The sequence below is a fragment of the Perca flavescens genome, chromosome 21 (genome assembly GCF_004354835.1).
Source record: "Perca flavescens isolate YP-PL-M2 chromosome 21, PFLA_1.0, whole genome shotgun sequence".
Classification (NCBI taxonomy): Eukaryota; Metazoa; Chordata; class Actinopteri; order Perciformes; family Percidae; genus Perca; species Perca flavescens.
In genome coordinates, this window is record NC_041351.1 from 4,854,660 (window position 1) to 4,868,911 (window position 14,252).

Genomic DNA, 14,252 nt, shown 5'->3' on the forward strand with positions numbered 1-14,252 from the left:
ATTGGAGCGATGAAGGAGATGACGTATGCAGAGCGACGGAAAAACATCTCAACCAGCGAGCACGTTGCAGCGTGTAAAGCCCGCCTCAACGGTTGTGATTGGTGCCTTGATTTGGAAAAATTGGAAATGGGCTTGAAAGGGCTCTTGGCCAGACTGACTTGTAGAGCAAATCTCAAATTTGTATTTTGGTAGAAAGAAAATACTTCCTACATAAATCTCCTCATATCTATGTCTGTGGATTATCTTTAGTAACCGGGTCATGATTTCTGGAAAGAGACATTACTGTAGAATCTTCAAATGTATTTTATTTGTGCTTTGAGCACCACCTAGTTCCATTATATTTGAGAGAAGGCAGACATCTCTGCGGCCGATATCTACGACATTTGGCAACTCGCATCAAAACAATTTAGATTGATTAATGAGCACTACAGGTAAGTAGAAAAACTGTTCCTTTAATATAAAGAAAATCATGATTATCTTCATTCCAATCCACTAACCAGAGAGGAGAGCATTTAACACTGTAAATAAACCTTTATCTAGGACAGACATTTTGACCTTATGAAGCAGGAAAAGCACAGGCGTGACTGATCACATTACCAACGTTACAGTGAGTAAGCTGTATATGCCAGTAGCAGCACCCTGGACTGCTCAATAGAATGGATGAATAGTATTAGCTACACCTGTGTGCTGCGTCAGACGAGTAAAAATGCCGGCTGTGAGAAAGATCTATAGGTTGAACTAATGGGACAAGTCCCTGGGGGGACATAAAGAGGCACTTCACCAATTTTGCACGTCAAAGTCGATTTCTTAGTCACGGTGATCGCTGCTCAGCCTGTGAAAACGGTTGTACAATGTCCTCTGTGGCTCTGCAGGGGCTTTGAAGATACTGCTATAGATCTCACCAGGGTTAGCTCAGTTTGGGTTTGAATTTGTTTAACAGAGAGCCTGTATTATAAAATGGGCTGTGGGGTTTTACCAGAGAGGGAGGGTCTTAACAAAGAGATGCTGGGTTTTTGGAGCTTTGATTTGCATTCAATCATTGGAGTTCTCTTTTAAGTGTTTTCAGTTCCTGGTACCTCAACAGCCTGAGGTGTACACCGAGCACCAACATCAACGGACTAAAGGGCAATGCATAAAGGCCGCATCTTGACACATGTCGCCACTGTCCTATTTCTCAGCACAAACTCTCAGTCCAGCTAACCTAATTTTCCAAGCTTTAGAAATAAAACAAGCCCATACTTTGCCACTCAATCCAAATTCTCATTTTTTATTGAACTGAAACGTCTCAGGCTTTTTGATCTGCATTTTCACCACGGATGTGTAAGATTCTCACGCAGAGCATGGGCTGAGCCGGTCACGGAGCTCGCTGCTCCGTCCAGGCAAGGATTAAGAATGCAGAGGCCCCTGGGCACAAAATCTTGGAGGCCCCTAGTTAGCTATAAGTATGGTTTAAATAGATAAAAAGTAGTAGATAAATGGTGGGGCTCCCTTCCACCTTTCGCTTCAACTCTGGCTCCCCAATTCAACCCGTCCAATCTACTGTACCTTGGCTACCTCCTCTGTCTGTATTATGTTAAGGAAGTAAGTAAAGTTTGTTTCTAGCAAAAACATTTAAAACACAGCTTAAGCTGATCAAAGTGTTGTACATGAAAAGGCACTAAGGTGCTGTATGAAGTGTCTCTCAAACAACACAACGTGATGCAGCTGCCATTTTATCTTTCAATTGTACCTGTGCCAGAATTCACCTCTCTCTGCCGGTCTCTCACTCATAATTTTGTCTATTATAGTCGAGCACACACACACACACACACACACACACACACACACACACACACACACACACACACACACACACACACACACACACACACACACACACACACACACACACACACACACACACACACACACACACACACACACACACACACACACACACACACACACACACACACGTCACTCCTTCAGCTGACAATCAAACACCACTGCAAGAATCTATTATGCAGCCTACGCTAAGGACTCTGTGTGTGTGTGTGTGTGTGTGTGTGTGTGTCTAATTGGTGTGGAAACTGTGATAGAGGAGATTAAAAGAGAACACATCACTGTGCCCACATTAGCAGACCTGAGGTCATTATCGCCACTTTATGTCCAGCAACTGTCGATTGGAGAAGAAAATGGGAACGGCTGCTGCTGAGGAAAATGTGGCAGTAGCTGGCAATTAAGTTGATTTAGAAGAGAAAGGGAAAAGGAGAGGCTTCTCTCTGCTTATTCCCTCCACTTTTCTTCCACTTGTACACAGCTTCAGGAGGCTGGAAGACAAAAATACTGATGACAAAAGCATAAAAGGTTGCTTCACTTTTTTATCCTACTTTTCATTGTCAGACTAGTTTTTCCCTCCGGGCTTATTGCATATCATTTGTCTTCATACAGAGGGATTTGCCTATACACCGGGGCTTTCTTTAAAAATGAAAAATCTCCCTGTGCAAGCAATGCTATACGACATGTCATCAGCATCTGTCCTCCGACAACGATAATAATAGACACTTCCTCTTTTTAAAATGATCCTATATTCTCTTCTCAAAGTGCTCGTGTTTTTTTGTGTTCTAAGCGTGTTCATCTGATGCCTGAATCAGCCAGAGGAAATACGAGTTTCAGGTAAGACGGCAGCACTTTATAGTGAAAGGAAGCCTTTTTAAGCCACGTATGTCCTGCTGCATGTTTGCAGTCTCAGCTTTTAAGAGTCAGATGCACCCGGGGGTCCAAAGCAGGTCAAGTCAGTAAAGTGGAAGGGAAGATGCTCGGAGTGTCAAAAAAATAAAAAATAAAGTGATAAAACCTGCAAAAACTAAATTATGCCACCATTATAGCAGCCAAATGGAACAATTTGTACTTAAACTATGGCTATTGATGACGTATTAATCATTGAAATATTTTATTTCCAAAAACAATCAAAAACAAAACATGTTTATCCTGTCATGGGTTATCTCTGCTCTGTCACAGGAGACGTTGGCAGGGAGTGTTTCTATTTGCTGTTCAGATGACATCAGATGACATCAGATGACATGAGGTAAAACAGCCTCGGGTCTCAGGCGCCAGGCGAAATGGCATCAAGTCTCCGGATGAATAGCCTCGGATAAAAGGGCTTCATTCGATGTTCTTCTCTGAGGCCGTTTCGTCTGAGGGTCCATGTACGCTCTGGCAGTTTGATTTTTTCTCTTTTGAATCAATGAAAAAAAAATTATAGTTCAATTTAATGAGTTCTAATTTTGGTTTTGGCAAATTCCAAAAATTCCTTTTTGTCATTATTCTATTTTGATGAAGAACGTAGAAAGACACACACGTGGCCCAGAAGTATATCACAATTAAAGCTCAGAAGAAAGATAGAAGATATAGATAGATAGATAGATAGATAGATAGATAGATAGATAGATAGATAGATAGATAGATAGATAGATCCTCAGAGCAGACCTTTAAAAGAAAGTTTTATCTGAGGCAGGTTATCCTGAGACCTGATGCCTTTTCGTGCCAGAGACGGGAGGCTGTTTTTCCTGAGATCTGACGCTGTTTTAACGGACTCCTGAGGCCTTTCCATTTGATGTGTGAGACCTGCCTCTGACGGCTGAGCATGTCTTAATATGAGCCCCGTAGGGGCGGGGGAGAGCTGCAGGAAGAGGTCTCACACTACTTCCAATCCTGACGTGTATTAGATATTAAAAACTTTTTATAATGAATTTATTCTTCGACTGAAGCTCCACCGCTTTCTTACACATTGTAAAATGTTGAAGTCTGGTGTTGAAAGCTGCGTTTGGCTCTTTGCAGACTCGCTGCTTAAAACCAAATTTCTGGAAAATGTCGTTTTGACTGTTTTTTTTTTTAAAAAAGAAGTCAATGGAAGCAACATAAAGGATGAAACCGCAGCAGATTCTCTAAACGCCAGAGTGGAGAGCAGCTCTCGGGAGAAAAGACTGATCCCTGAGTCAATATTCTAGTCGGCTCACCCTCACCTGGTGGCTCTGCGAAACGCATCAATCAGTTCTCTGATGTCGACGCTCTCTGCTCTGCGGCTTCCTCTCTCTGCCCTTCATCTCTCTTCCTCCCTCTCTCCGTCTCGCTTCCATCTCTTTCCACATGTCTACAAGTTTGATCAGGCTGACATGGGGAAACTGCCGTTTGGCGGCTGCTCTCTGACAAATCATCCACCCCGTCTCTTCTCCATCTCGGCTGCTCCCCAGTCACTGTGTGATTCCAACACACTTGATCTGATACACCCCCACCCTCACTACCACCCCCACCAGCAGCAGCAGCAGCAGCAGCAGCCCCCCTCTCAAACCCTGGTGGGGGAGCGGGGAGGGCTCTGGCATGTCATTGGGGTTGACATGACTCACACAGTCGTGCAGCACAAAGATAAGTTTGAGCTGTTGAAGGGCGACTCTATATTCTGTTCAGATTTAATCCTCTCAGTGATTTCCGAGCGAGACAGCATGCAGGATGTGACAAGTCTCATATCGGGCTACGTTGAATTTTAAGAGAGCTGGTATTTTTCCCCCCCAATCCTATCTCCCAGATGTGTCTTTTCTCTGACACGGATTTGTGCAGTGTGAGTGTGCTGGAGGGCGAAGAGAGAGGAGGGTATCATGTAAATCAATACTGATTAAAGATAGTGAAGACCTCCATTTTGCACTCTGCCAGCCTGCAGTCAGCTTGCACTAGCACAAGGTTGTGCCTCTCTCATGAGATAAGCATCTCATTTTTCTGGAAGATAAACAACTTCTTTGAAGTACCCAAAAGGTTGTTTAACAACACAGCGTTGTGAAGGCATTTCCTGAAGCCTCAGACCCTTCTTAACATGTGGATACAAATATTTTCAACCCATTTCCAAGTCATAACTCGTCGAAATTATACTAATCAAAACTAAAATGGTAGCCGGTAAATACATACAGACATACTCTTTGCTTGTCTTGTAGAAATGATGTACCCATTATTGTGAACAGTGTTGACAATTTTTTTCCAATTAAAAGTAGCTAACACCAATTTCAATTTAATTCCTTACACTTTCCCAACTTTGTCTATCCCCTGTGGGCAATTTAAAAGCACTAGTACAGTTCCCGTTGGGCTGATTGCTTGGCCGGTGGTATTGCTGCTTGTAGAATTCTTCAAAACCAAATTGTACCCCAAAATTACTTACAGAAGGACCCCAAACCACTTCATATGCAATTCCCCTGTATAACCTACCACTGTCTAGGTCTACATCAGAGGAAGACATTGTACTGCTATATTTACCTGACAGAGAACATTGCAGATTCAGAATGTAATCACAAAATATTACAATGACAATGTGTAGTAATCAGACATTAGCCTCATGGACTCATGGCAGTGTGCTACCCACCTGGCCCGTTATCAGAGCTAATCAGCACATAGCTGCGTTAATCAACCACCAGAACCGGAAAAAGAGAGAGAGAGAAACACGGAGACAGAGAGGGCATTTTAGTGTTGTCTTTTTCGTCAATGATAGGCATAAGAAAGTGAAAGTGAAGAAACATTAGTTTGGTATATCCAGCAATCATGTAAGGTTGGAAGTAGGAAAAAGTGTACAAGAGTCAAAGTACCCGCTACCCCGCGCTGCTGTGAAGCGTTCTGCATGTGGCACACACACACACACACACACACACACACACACACACACACACACACACATTTCAAATATTTGTTTGCTACTAAAATGTTCTGAATGGGTTTTTCGAAGATTGTAAGACATGGAGGCAATAAAGAAACCTTAAACCACCAACCACGTTTGTGCAATGTGCAAAATTGAGTCATTACAAAAGACCATTTTAAGTCAATAAGTAACAGACAATAGCTGGCTAAACTGTCTTAACTCAGGGCGGTCTGTAAACCATAACGTGAGTTGCACCACCACAGAGTTTCCCCCCAAGAAACTGTTAAGCCGGGTTGACAGCCTACACAAAGTCACACTCATTTCATAAATGGCATTAGCTGTGTGAGGGCGTTTTCACACCTGTAGTTCGTTTGCTTTGGTCCGAGTCAGTTGGTGAGGTAGTAAACTTGGAGCGATTTGCCCTCGGTCGGTTTGGTTTCGTTTCACACCTGGAACAATCCAAGCGTAGGCCTACCAAAATGTTTCATTACAAATCAGGCCTCTTATTGGTCGGATACGTCTGGGGGCGGGAGCAAGAAAGTAAATACAGGAAGAAGGTCCTGGGTTCTGGTCTAGTGGTCAAACCAGCTCATTTCATCAAAATGATCAGACATTGTTTCGAGATGGACGTTACTACTGTCTGCTCTGGTCACCGACACTTCGCTCCGCTCTGGTCACCGAGACTTCGCTCCGCTCTGGTCACCCATACTGTCTCTGGTCTCCGGTCACCGACACTTCGCTCCGCTCTGGTCACCGAGACTTCGCTCCGCTCTGGTCACCCATACTGTCTATGTGGTCACCGAGACTTCGCTCCGGTCACCGACACTTCGCTCCGCTCTGGTCACCGAGACTTCGCTCCGCTCTGGTCACCGAGACTTCGCTCCGCTCTGCCGGCGTCTGTCTCCAATTTTAACGGCAGCTGGTTTGACCACTGAGATACAAATGACGGACGGCAAGCTTGACCGCAGTCTATTTCTGTGAGAGAAACACTGCAAGCTGCTACAGTTTGCTGCTCTGCTGCATCGCAGACGGCTAAACACACCTGACTACAGGAGACATCAGCTCAGACTGGAGGAGTACATATTAGTTGGTGCGGTTCGAGGTCGGATCGCGTTCTCACCACGAACGAACCGCTCCAGAGTGCGATTAAAAGCGTACCGAGACCCCCTCTTCAAGCAGGTCTCGGTACACTTGTTTGGTCCGCTATTGGTGCGCACCAGCTGGGCAAACAAACTCTAGTCCGATTCAACCGAACTAAAGGCTGTCGGTGTGAAAACGCCCTAAAAGTCTTTTTCTAAAGGGTAATTGTGATTTTTGAAGACAGCTTTCCATTGCAGGAAACCCTCCTTTATACTTAACCTCCCAGCGCTATATATATATATATATATATATATATACCTGCCAGAGTTTACAGGGCGTGGTCGTGACTTTAGATGTTTAGCTGTCTATCCTAATCTACTGACCACGTCTACGAGGGGAAAAGATTTTGTTGTTTTGCCTTTCAGGAAAAAAAAGATGCTTAGCCCGGTGACTCAAATCTAATTATATAAATGATATGCACAAACCCACTTAAATGTTCCGCCCACTTTAATATCTGATTGACTTCAAAATGTTTACAATGCAAATTAGCTTTTGTCGTTACAGCTGCCTGTTTGTCTTCCACATGGAGATCAATGCTTCTATATTTTTAAACCACTGCATTAACATCCATTAAGTCGCCTATGAAGTAGCATCATTGTCTGCATCAGTCTTTCCATCTCTCTGACCAACAGCAGCCTCTGTAAATCCTTCAATCGCCCTCTTTCATGCTGCCCCAGATGCCAGCTACAGAGAGCCAGAACATCAACCGCCTCCCATCCACACAGCCAGTAAACAAGAGCTGCTGCCAGACGCAACCGACACAGCCAGACACCCCCCCCCCACCAAGACCTCGGAGACACTCAGTCCCGTCAATATCTGCACTAAAATGCATTTAAAAAACACTCTTCAAATGCATTTCAAAACGGGCTGTAGCACTTCAAACTGATTCTTCTAACAGGATAAATCAATCAGAGGCTTTATCTCAAATCAAAGCTAATTAAAAACACAACTTAGAAGAACGCTTCAACTCAGTGTCCCAGATTTTATGTATTCATACACTGCAGTGCTGCTACGGGAGAAGAACCACAGATGTCCTTTAACTCTATAAAAGTTGTCTTTTCAGGAACATGCAGGCAAAGACAAGATGTGCAGCAAACACAGACAGCTGGGAAGAAAGCGGAGGTTAACAGCGGTAGTTTCCCAGCACCCCCAGCGCGTCAGAGAAGGGCACTCAAGTTAGAAATACCTGCAACTACAGAATGGACGGAGAGAGAGGTGACATGCCTGGGAAGGAGGAATTGCCCATTCTCTGCCTCGATGCACCTGTTTACTGTCCTCTATCGCGCCGTCACTTTCTCTCTTATCTTCTTTTTAACCCCTTCTTCTTTCTTCACTCTTCTTCTTATACGGTTGTTTTTTGTCTTGATCTCCTCGGTCCAGTTTCATCCCTTTCTTCTCAGCGCGTCCATGTCTCGGCAGCATGTGTGTGAAGCGTTTTGGTCGGACGGGGGATGCTCCGCCTGTGATGAGAGCACGCTGGAGTGCAGAGGCGCTCCTAACCATGTCTTAGCATGGTTAGGAATAAACTCATGTTTTATGGATGCAGAGCCCTCCCCACTCTGCCTCTCTTAAAGGGCCAGCATCCCAAATCCAGCCGACTTTGATCTTAGTGCCGTCATTATACGCATTGGATTTTAATCACGCGGGTGTGGGAATATACTGTAGTGTGCATCGGTAATTCAATATCACCATGTGGGCTTGACACTTCTCCCCGTGCAGCTCGGGAGAGGAAGCAATTGCTGGAGGGGTGAAAAGGAATCCAGAAAAGAAAAAAGAAAAAAATGCAGATGTTTCTCTGACACTTTTCAGCAGACAAACTAACGGTGCCGATGAATTATGACTACCAGCCAAGTAAAGTGTGGAATAGCAAACACTGATAACATATCGTGAACAGGGCTGTCTGTGTGTGCATGTGTGATGAAACACTGCAGCACTCTCTCTCTGTGTGTGTGTGTGTGTGTGTGTGTGTGTGTGTGTGTGTGTGTGTGTGTGTGTGTGTGTACGCTCAACAAAGGCTATTGTCAAAGTATATCCTGCACCAGCACCAGCTGTAATTCAATCCTGAGTTGAAGGCCATGAATTAATGAGACCAAGAGTGTGTGTGAGAGTGTGTGTTCAGGGTCAGAGGGGCTGTAGATCACGCACACTATGACACTTTATAATAGGATCTCCGGGGGGGGAGTTAGGAAATGTTTGACCACTACAAAACAGGAGCAAAGATAAGGAGTTTCTCTGAAAAAGACGCCTTGACTTTATCACACCATCCTGATAAAACAAATAAAAACGGACACGAGTGTAGCTCGGGCATAGTGACACATAGAAGTGGACAGGGCGCTGTGAACTAGTCAATACACAGCCTTCTTTGTTGTTGTGGTCTGAAATGACTAGCTGTAAATAAAATATAGCGATAAATTAAAGATAGCGCTTGCTGGGCCTTGAGAGCCCGGACGCTCCCGTGCTCATAATGCTCTAGAGTTTCTTCTCTTTGCCCTTGAGGGGCTCAACCTCACTTTGCTTCGCGCGCACACATTTATATACCATGCTACAGGTGGGTAATAGAAAAATATATGAGTATGATGTACACTCAACCTTGGTTTCTCTCGCCTGGAATATTCATTGACAATCGTTTGCGCAGCGACATCCTCGGCATCTTTCCATACAGGTGGTGAGGTCAGTAACACACCAAGTCACAGCTCAGCGAGAAATAAATCGCACAATGGAGAAGAGAGAGAGAGAGAGAGAGAGAGAGAGAGAGAGAGAGAGAGAGAGAGAGAGAGAATGTAATCAGGAGTGAAGTGGGATAGGTTAAGGGAATCGAATGTATGGGTGGGAAGTTTACTCCATATTTACCTGAATTAGCATCAGTTTTTTGTAGGTTTTACATCTAAAATGAACATGCGTGTGTTTGATCATCCAGCGTTTATGAGGGTAAAACGTGCTCAATTGTGTTTTAAGCCCCTAACGTCGTCTTCCAGGCAGCGCTGCCTAGAAGGCACTAAGATTAGGCAGCGGTTAGGGTTAAGGTTAGGGTTAGGTGCCTTGAAGTCGAAGTTAGGGGCTTACAACACCATCAAGCATGTTTCCCCTTCATATACACTGGATTTAAATGTGCATATTCATTTTAGATGTGGGAAAAACAGGGATAGCAGTGAAGAAAGTAGAGTAGAGGTGCAAAGATTCATCGGTTAGTTGTCAACAATTAAATTAATCGCCAACTATTTTGATAATCGATTAATCAGTTTGAGTCATTTTTTTTATGATTGTTTTTATTCTCTGATTACAGAGTCCTAAATGTGAATATGTTCTAGTTTCTTCTCTCCTCTGTGACAGTGAACTGAATATCTTTGACAAGACTTTTGAGGCCGTCCTCTTGGGCTTCGGGAAACACTGATCCACGTTTTATTGACCAAACGATGAATCGAGTAATCAAGAAAATAATCAACAGATTAATCAAGAATGACAATAATCTAATTTGTTTGTATGTTTTTCCCCTCATAAACATAAACATCCATATTCCTTTTTAGATGTGGGAAAACAGGGACACCGCGAAGGTAAAAAGAGGATAACTGTCAAGAAAACCTTTTCCAAGTAGAAGTAGAAGGCTGAGAGGTGACAGGCTGAGTGAATGGCACACTAAGCAAAGAAACAGACAGATAAAGACCCAAGGAATAAATACAGAGCGAGGATAGTGAAGGCAGGGAGACAGACGGAGATGACAGGATAGTTACAGATTCATGGATTCCTGGTTGACCGGTGACAGCGAGAGCAGCTGCTGTCTTGCTGCGTCTGGCCAGGGGAGCTGAATAATGAATCTGGGATGCAGCCGACGTCGCAGGTCGCGTACAGTAACAGCGCATACATCACACAGAGCAGCAGCAATTACCCACAGACAGAGAGGAAAGGACAGGTGTAGAGGACTTCACAAAGACTGATGTGGTAATCCTGGAAATTGGCAGATGTCAGGAAGAGGGACACCCGTTTAAGTTGAACGGCAGAGACGTGTACACACGTCGGGTAAATACAAAAAGGGGCACCAGTTCACTTAAACATAAGCAGTGGAATAGCAACTTCTGTACCCGTCACATGATGCACTCACGTAGACTTATTTTGCGAACGGGACGTCTATAAATCAGTGGATACATTCTTCAGTCACCAGGGCCGCAACTAACCATTACTTTCTTGATTAATCGATTAGTTGTTTGGTCTATAAAATGTCAAACTGGTGGAAAATGTGGATCGTGTTTCCCAAAAGCCCAAGAGGATGTCCTCAAATGTCTCGTTGTGTCCACAAACTCAGTTTACTATCACAGAGGAGAGAAGAAACTAGAAAATATTCACATTTAACAAGCTGCAATCAGAGAATCTTTAGTCTTTTCTCATTAAAAAGGACTCAAGCCGACTATCACAATATATTAACATATATAGAGGATTTCAAGTGCTATTTTTTTATTCTCAATTCTTATAATTTGGGTGCGGGTGATTTTCCTTTGGGGCTGGCTAAATCCGCTTAGGGGGCGCCAAAAATTCCTCTATGCAGGAAAAAAAAACCACTGGGAAGAAGACAAGAGAGCAGAGCCACGATACACTGGAGGGACATTTGGAGGGAAAGAGTAAGATGAAAAAAGGTCCCAGACCAGGATGTGTTTCTAATAGTGCGTAGAGATTTGAAAGAATGTAATTACACAAGAACACACACACACACACACACACACACACACACACACACACACACACACACACACACACACACACACACACACACACACACACACACACACACACACACACACACACACACACACACACACACACACACACACACACACACACACACACACACACACACACACACACACACACACAATATGACTATATATACACTTGTCTGAATAACGGCAGTCCCCGTGCGGACCTGCATCATGGTGTAGCTATAGTTTACAGGAAAATACTGATATTTTATATTATTATAACCTTAACTTTTGTGATAAATGTTCTGTGTTTGACTGCTTTGACTGAAGAAAAACACTTACTGCTGGCAGTTCATATCCATGTTCTCATCCTTGCATAAGCATATATGATGATGGGGCCTATTGTTACAATGCTCCATGACATGTTTTATCTGTTACAGTGAATATTTTTACAAAAAAAAAAAAGAAAAGAAAAATCCCATATCAAATCCTAATATCAGGCAGAAAAATTGTAATTTGATTTTCTCCCCCAAATCATTTAGCCCTAGTTTCTAGATAGATATAAAGCATCTCTGAATAGTCAGACAGACGAGTGGAGCGCCACAGAGGGGGGAGAGCACTTCAAAGAAAATCAAATTAAAGTATGCTTCATACTAATTGCATTCACACCTTGAAACATTTAATTACTTGAACAAACGACATCAATAGCCGTGATCTCCTGCTGTAAAAATAATACGAAGCCAGGCTGAGTTACAAACACCTTGTCATTAAAGCACTGAAACTCATATCATCATATCAATATGTTAACATATTGCATTGGGCAAGTATTGTCAAATAATTACCGTTTCTTTTTATACAGGATGAAAGGGTCAACTGGGGCTCAAACGGTCTTTAAAATGAGCTGGGTTCTGCTGTAAAGTGGCTCAAAACACCTTTTGTTTGTCATTGTTTTGGTTTTAATGGAGTCGTTCTATTTTTATCTTCAACAATCAGGCAGACAGACACTTTGATGTTTGCATTAATGGGAATTATAATGCCAAGTAGGTCAGGTAATAAACACTAGGTTGTTCTAATGACGTTTAGACTGAGTGGACAGATTTTTAGATGACTCTGCTGGATATACTTCTGAAAAAATGATTCAGGAAGACGAATAAGAGACAACCGAGCACTTTGCAATCACCACAGCTGGAGATCTGAGACCGAAAAGCTGCGCAGACTTGACTTGGTGACCCATAAATATTGGAAAATGCTCCTCTGGATGTAGTTTAGCCTTTCGGAGCTCCGCCAAACTGTCACAAATAATCACAAACATCACCAGGATGCAAATGTAGCTCCACCTTCAGAAGCTGTAACATTAAAGTAATGGACACAGCAATGCATCAATGATTATAATCCAATAAAATATGATGCCGAAATTAGATATTCCTAATAATGAGTAAGGCTTAACAATATATCGTTTTTTTCAACTGCCGCAATACGCACAACTCGAAAGGCTGCAACATATCGTAGTTGTTGAAAATAATATTGGCAGAAAAATGCACTTTAAACTGTAAATGTCACTTTTTTTAAGTGGTGCCTTTTATATTCATTTCAATGTTTAATTTTTCCATAAAAAGTGGTTGGAAATGATTTCCTTACATTTGTTTTAAGTTCAACAAGCAGTTTGTTGTATTGTAGAAGAATACTGAACTCAGCAGAAATGCAGAACTGAGCACATTTTAATGTTTATGTATCGCGAGCCGTTATCATGATATTCGTCTATATGGTTCATTCAGTATATCCATTTTTATTCAGTTTTTCTTATTATATATTCTGTTAATACACTGCATCTGTCTATATTATTCTTACTAATGTTACTGCTACTACATTACACATATCTGTACATGTTGTTCATATTACATAGCCATATTTATGCTGCTCTTATAACACTGCACTATATTTCTTGTGCTGTCTATACTTTGTATATCTCTCATTGCACTTTTTTGCTCTTTTTGCACTTCTGGTTGGAGGCAAACTGCATTTCGCTGTCTTTGTACTCATACTCTGCACAGTGACAATATAGTTGAAACTAAAAAAAAATATTCAACAACATTATCGCATATTTTTCTCATATTGTACAGTCCTAATAATAAGTACTTTTACTTTGGGTACTTAAAGTATATTTTTATTTTAATACTTCAGGACTTTCTAACGTGACACCTTACCTTTTTATTAAGTTAATTATTATTATTATTTTTTTTTAGCCCTACACAATTATAAATACAACCATTCTTAATTAACAATTATAACTGACCCACAACAAACCCACAGACACCACAGCCTGTGCCAACCATGGACTATAAATATTAACTACACAAGTAATGTTAATCTTACATTAATATAATGTAACATTAGTTTGTTAATAGAACTGTGTCCACACGTGGATACTTTCTGGCTTCAGAATATCTGTTTAAATGTGAATATAAATGACCTTATAATGTCTTGTAATGTTTTTACTTAATTTAATGGTGTCAAACTAAAGTGTAACTTCTAAGCTTTCTGACAATATGTCGTTTTAACCATTTTCTTCAGCTTTTTACTTTACAAGTGCTTGCAAAACTTTATTTAGCTATAACAGTTGGCTAAAAACAAAAGAAAAGAGCTAAACTTACGTTATCGTTAGCTAGCTTGCTAGCTCGCTCATCCTGACGACGACAACGACGCAAAAACAAAACACGTTTTTTGAGTTTGTAAACATTTCGCTCCACTTTTCTTCTGTCTTCTTTCGT

General features: G+C 42.1%; 1 protein-coding gene across 6 annotated transcripts in view; it reads right to left on the reverse strand.

Annotated features, from left to right (window-relative positions):
• Window positions 1-8,249, reverse strand: part of srcin1b (SRC kinase signaling inhibitor 1b) — a 128,194-nt gene extending 119,945 nt beyond the window's left edge. For all 6 annotated transcript variants that reach the window (XM_028567286.1, XM_028567288.1, XM_028567290.1 and 3 more), the window contains exon 1: window positions 7,983-8,249. The gene's annotated coding sequence lies outside the window, so the exon portion shown is untranslated. The remainder of the gene's footprint in view (window positions 1-7,982) is intronic.
• Window positions 8,250-14,252: the final 6,003 nt, after the last annotated feature.